The sequence below is a fragment of the Panthera uncia genome, chromosome F1, assembly GCF_023721935.1.
Source record: "Panthera uncia isolate 11264 chromosome F1, Puncia_PCG_1.0, whole genome shotgun sequence".
In the NCBI taxonomy this organism is placed as follows: Eukaryota; Metazoa; Chordata; class Mammalia; order Carnivora; family Felidae; genus Panthera; species Panthera uncia.
The window spans coordinates 7,064,943-7,071,229 of NC_064813.1; the positions used below are offsets into that span (position 1 = coordinate 7,064,943).

General features: G+C 43.8%; 1 long non-coding RNA gene across 1 annotated transcript; it reads right to left on the bottom strand.

Annotated features, from left to right (window-relative positions):
- Positions 1-307: 307 nt before the first annotated feature.
- Positions 308-1,931, bottom strand: LOC125925965 (uncharacterized). Its single transcript, XR_007458957.1, has 2 exons — positions 1,820-1,931; positions 308-597 (listed from the first exon to the last, which is right to left on the bottom strand). It is a non-coding gene; the product is annotated as an uncharacterized LOC125925965 (long non-coding RNA).
- Between the last annotated feature and the right edge of the window lie 4,356 nt (positions 1,932-6,287).

The window sequence follows — 6,287 nt, forward strand, 5'->3', positions numbered from 1 at the left end:
CTTCAGGCTCTGAGCTGTCAGCACAGAGCCCAACACGGGGCTTGAACTCATGAACCTCAAGATCATGACCTGAGTCGATGTTGGATGCTTCACTGACTGAGCCCCCTAGGTGCCCCTACCAGAATCTTTTAGTTGTACTAAGTGTCCAGTTAATTATTTCAACCATTCTCTCTCTCTCTCTCTTTTTTCTCAGTAAAGACATTGGCTAATTCTTTGTGACACAGACAATAAGATGTATTGATGTGATGGATCCGTCCAATGATCACTGCAAAATCCACTTGTAATTAAACCATAGCAACTCAACAGATCCAATTAGGCAGAGCAGTTTGATTAAGTCCCCACTGTTGGTTGGTGCTCCACCGAGCCGGCACTGGAACCAGGGTTTCTGACTCTTAGAAATATTCCAGTGCTATTGGATTTGGTTCTTCTTGTGAGAGTAAAATGGCAGCCTCTGGGTCACAGTAGAAACCCACTCCGCTAGGGTCTCATCCTGGGGGCTTTGCCACCTCTGCCGCTACTCATCAGCTCTCCAGCTTACTGTGGGGCTTTCACCCTGGTGGAGATCAAGGAGCCCACACAAGGCCAGGCAGGTTTGTGCTGTGAAAAGGCATTGAAAGTCAGTGGAGCCACATTGGGCGTCAGCCATACCATTGTCTCTTGTTAATTCTGTCTCTTGGGCAAGTTGGTTTTCCTGGGTCTTTGTTTCCTCATATGTAACATGGGATGGTTATTCTTACTTTGCTGGGCTTTTGTGATACACAAATGATAAAAGTAATCCCATTCATGATGCACCACCATGATGACCAAAACACAGCAGATACTCAACCAGATAGTTTTTGTTGTTGTTATTTGTTTGTTTGTTTATTTATTTATTTATTTATTTTAAAAGTAGGCTTCACACCCAGCATGGAGCCCAGTGTAGGGTTTGAACTCATAGTCCTGAGATCAAGACTTGAGCTGACATCAAGAGTTGGACACTTAACTGACTGAGCCACCCAGGTGTCCCACGGCAGATACTTAAAAAATGAGAATTTAATCTAAATTAAGTTTGTATGTAGAAAAACCACTTTGTTAATAACTTATGACAGGATTTAAAAATTCTCATTGTCAGGGGCACCTGGGTGGCTCAGTCGGTTAAGTGTCTGACTTTCAGTTTCGGCTCAGGTCATGATCTCATGGTTTTGTGGGTTTGTGCCCTGCATCGGGCTCTGTGCTGACAGTGCAGACCCTGCTTGAGATTCTCTCTCTCCCTCTCTCTACCTTCCCCCCCCCCCCCACTCTGTCTCTGTCTCTCTCAAAATAAATAGATTAATTAAACTTAAAAAAAAATTCTCATTGTCATTTCACAACTAATCAATAATACATGACTAAAGAAAATAGTATAACATAAAAGACCCCTCTCAGGGAGTAATATATTATATAATTGTTTGTACATCCTTTCAGGAAACCATTTAAATCTAAGACTACTTTAATTTTGTTTTAGGGGATTTATTTTATTCAAATTTTCACAGAAATAATCTTATAATTAACATATGTATTTATAAAAAGTAATGCTGTCTAGTGGTCCTTGGTATTTACCCAAAGGAATTGAAAACTAATGTCCACACAAAAATCTGAACATGGGTGTTTGTAACTACTTTATTCATAATTGCCTAAACTTGGAAGCAACCAGCATGCCCTTCTGTAGGTGAAGAAATAAATAAACTGGGGTACATCCAGACAATGAAATATTATGCAGAGCTAAAAAGAAATGAGGCATCAAGCCATGAAAAGACAGGAAGGAATCTTAAGTGTATATTACTAAGTAAAAGAATACAACCTGCAAAGTCAACATACTGTATGATTCCAATTGTATGACATTCTGGAAAAGGCAAAACTTTGGAGACAGGAAAAAGATCAGTGGTGGCTATAGGTGTGGAGGCTGGCGGGGAGTGGGGAGAGGTGACTAGGCAGAACACAGGGCATTTTTAGGGCCATGAACGTACTCCATTATGACAATATAATGACACATGCATGTCGTCACACATTTGTCCAAACCCACAGGATGTACAACACCAAGAGTGAACCCCAACATACACTATGGACTTTGGATGATTATGATGTGTCAGGGCAGGCTCACCAGTTATAACAAATGTAACACTCTGACGTGTGATGTTGATAATGGGGGGATCTATACATATGTGGAGGTGGGGATATAAAGGAAATCTCTGTATTTTCCTTTCAATTTTGCAGTGAACCTCAAACATCTGTGAAAAATAAAGTGTTACAAAAAAGTAACACTGTCTTAAGCTGCTGGATCTACTTCTTGACAACAAAGAACAGAGGAATTTTTTGGGTCAATGTTTTAATATGGTCTTGTTTCGTGTGAGGAGAATCATGCAGGACATAAAATACACTGCCAAAGAAGGTCTAATTATTGAAATGTTTTATTCATCAGTAATAAAGCTTTAAGAAAGTCTGGTACTACTTAATAAAAGTAAACACATGAAAAATAAAGTGTGTAAGTACTGAGAAGTATTCGAGATTTTTTTGACAAGACGTTTATTAGACACACGGCTTTGGGCAGGTCTTGAGGCCAACGTCCATGAGTTTCTTCCTTTTGAAAAATGGAGATGGTAGCAAATACCAAGACTATTTTCAGATAATTTTTGCATAAGGTAGTGCTAAAGGGCTATGAAAACATGCTATCATTGTAAATATTGTGCAAATGTAAGATATTATTATTATTATCATTATTATTATTATTATGAAAGGCTTTAAGAAATACTCCCAGAGCTTCTGGATACTCTTGGTCAACTCTGGCCAAAGGTTTTACTCTTGCAAATTGTCTTATTCAGACAATGTTAACAATTTTTGGTCAGTGGCATCTGTAGACTTTCAGCTTGAAATCACCAGATATTGACAGCTCATATATGTTTTACCTGAAATTTTTATATAGTTTGAAAGTATTGTGTAAAATACCAATAGCAACTTAGGTAAAGTATTTTCAAACTTTTATTATTTTATTTTATTTTTTTAGAGGGTGGGGAGGAGCAGAGGGAGAGAAGAGAGAGAATCCCAAGCAGGCCCCATGCCCAACACGGAGCCCGATGGTGCTTGATCCCACAGCCGACCATGAGATCATGACCTGAGCCTAAACCAAGAGTTAGATGCTCAACCAACTGAGCCACCCAGGCACCCCTAAGTACAGTATTCCTAGAATAAATATAAACATTAATGAGATGCAATTTTGTGGCTGAGTGCAATTTCTATGATTAATGATAAGCAATCAAGATTAAGGAAGGGATATAACTGCCAATGAAAATGACAAAGGGTGGTTGTAAAGAACATTCCTGTGTCTGAACGTTCTAAGAACAGTAACATAGCCCTGTATAGTTCATATGGTGTTTTCTCATGTACTATATCAGTTCATCCCTGTAGCAATCATTTGAGGTAGCAAAGGTTATTCTGCATTTAGCAGATGAATTTGAAGGCTATTGAAGTCAAATAAAAACCCGGAAAGTCACAGTTTAGTGATTAAAGGAACTGGTACTAAAACCAAGGTATTTTAATGTTAAGTCCAGTACCCTTGAAGGCAAAGACACAAAAAACATGTGAATGGGGGCGCCTGGGTGGCTCAGTCGGTTGAGTGTCCGACTTCGGCTCAGGTCACCATCTCGCGGTCCGTGAGTTCGAGCCCCGCGTCGGGCTCTGGGCTGATGGCTCAGAGCCTGGAGCCTACTTCTGATTCTCTGTCTCCCTCTCTCTCTGCCCCTCCCCCGTTCATGCTCTGTCTCTCTCTGTCTCAAAAATAAATAAACGTTAAAAAAAAATTAAAAAACAAACAAACAAAAAAAAAAAACAAAAACATGTGAATGTAAGCATAGGAAAGGGTCAGGGATGGCCCCAGTTGGCAAGAAGCCAGGACTAGCAGGATGGATAATGCATAGGACCTCAGCTGCATTCAGACCGTGTAAGGGTTGTGAACATGGACAGGGAAAAAGTGCCAAGGGAGTTAATTTATAGAGTCAATGATACCTATGCATTTTGATAATATTTTTGGTGCAAGATTCACATATTGTAATTGACCATCTTCAGAAATAGTATTTGTCTTTTAATTGAGCTCAGTTTCATATAAAACATGATTTTGAAGGTCAATGAGCAAGTCCCATATGACTGCCATAAACAATGAAACTGAACAAGTATCTAAGACAGAAATAAAATCGTGAATGTAATTTCACTCAGGTTTATTTGAACTTGTTGTGTCTGTTTTAATGACTGGCACTATATACTAAGTAGGTTAAGTAGGAAGCAGTAAAAATTTATGCTTGGCCTGATATTTTTGATCCTAACACACACCATCCATGCGTTGATTATAATTGCTCAGTTCAGTAGCTTGCCTGAAACATATATGCTACCAGTATAATCCTTTTAAAAAATGGAGGTTGCAACTCCTACAGTGTTTTCTCCTATAAAGGTATAGTTTAAAAAAAATCTATTCAGGATGAAAACCTGACTTGACGTGGAAACCATATGTTTAAATTCCACTACAGTGCAACACTTCGTTATTACTCTGAATTGGATAGCTGTCCCTTGTCAAGGTTTGCATATATATCACATGACCTTCAGTATAATCTTATTGAGAAGAATCAGAGATACCCTTTGCAGATACCCTTTGCAGGGACAGTCAGGTTTTCCTAACACCAATACCATAAAAGATATAGAAGTGTTTGTAGTCATGTAAATTGTGTGTTTATACTTAAAAAAAAAAAAAAAAGCAAAAGCTGTCAAGTTTAAATTGTAATACTAAAAAGTGAGAGAGAAGACACTGGAATGTAGTGTTGGAAGCCTTTTAACCCTGGTTCAGATTTTTGCTCTGATGTGTAATTTCTGTTTGAGTCTCAGTTCTCTCACCTGGAAAATGGGCTTAACAACCTTTATTTTGCAGAGTAACTGTGAGATTGACAGATAACCCAACGGCTGGAGGGTTGGGGGTACGTATCACCCAATTCGATTCAGCTCCTAAGAAAACTAATCCCGAATAACCAAAACCTGTTTTTAGTTGCTTCGTCCTCAAATTGACTGCTCATAAGATTTTATGTCAACTTCCGTTATTACAACAGCAACCGTTTACATGGGACTCTGAAAAGATTGGAGACCCCGTTCTTGCCCTCACAAAAGCATCACATTCCAAGCCGGGATTTCCTTGAAGCAATCATCCCAGCTGGACATTCGGGGAACAGGTCAGCCAAGGGCTGAAGAGAGAGGTCAGTTTAACCCTCTGCGGCCCCTTTTAGAATCTCCCGGCTACTTCAGCTCTTGCACACGCTTCCGAAGCTTTTAAATGGACCCGAGAAATTCTTAACAGGAGTTGTTACTGAGCTTTTCGTTAAAATAAAAAACAAAACAAAAAACAAAAAACCCAAAAACGTTCAGAGATGCCGAATGCAAAGACAGCAAAAGATAAAGAGGTTTCAGATTTAACTCTTAACATGCCGCCTTATTTCTAGAAAATCATCACGCCTGGCTGTTTTGAGACTGGGCCTGGGAGGGAAAGCGGCGAAAACCCTCCCGGTGGTAACACCTTGTGGGGGGCGGGGGGAGGGGTGCGCCCAGGGACAGAGCCTAGAAACAGCTGCAGAGCACTCGGGCCACACCCCCCCCCTCGCGAACGCACAGTCCAGGCCCAGGGTCCGGTGCCGGGGCGCCGCGGGCAGCGGGTTGCAGGTGCACAGGCGGGCCCGGGAGGCGCCTCCGGAGGACCCGCAGCGCCGCACGCTCACACGAAAGTAGTGTGCGCGTCTACACCAAACACTTGTCCTTGTGGCCATTTTTGGCGAAGGCTGGGGCGGACGGGGGTTGCCAGGCGCCGCGCGCTCTGCGTCTCCGCGGTGGGAAGTTACAGAACTTTCAGAACTAGGGGCGGGCAGCCGGGGCGAGGCGGGGTCCGCGGCGGCGCGCGGCCCGCGGGGGGGCGAGCGGGGGAGGGGCCGAGGCGGCGCGGAGGGTCTCCCCCGGGATCGAGCCCCGCGCCGGGCTGGCGCGAGGGAGGAGGCGCGGGGACTACGCTCCCCCTCCGGCGGCTGCTCGCTCTCCAGCAGGGACGCTAGCCGGAGGGGTGCTGCCGCGCGCGGAGGGGCGGGCTCGGCGGCGGGCGGCGCGGCTCCTCACTGCACCAACCTGCGGGCTCCGGCTGGCTGCGGGCCGCGGCCCCTCCCACCCGCACCCCACCCGCGCCGCCGCCGCCGCCGCCCCGGGCCGGCCCAGTCCCAGCCGCTGCCGCAAGGAGCCGGCGTGCGGGGCGCCCG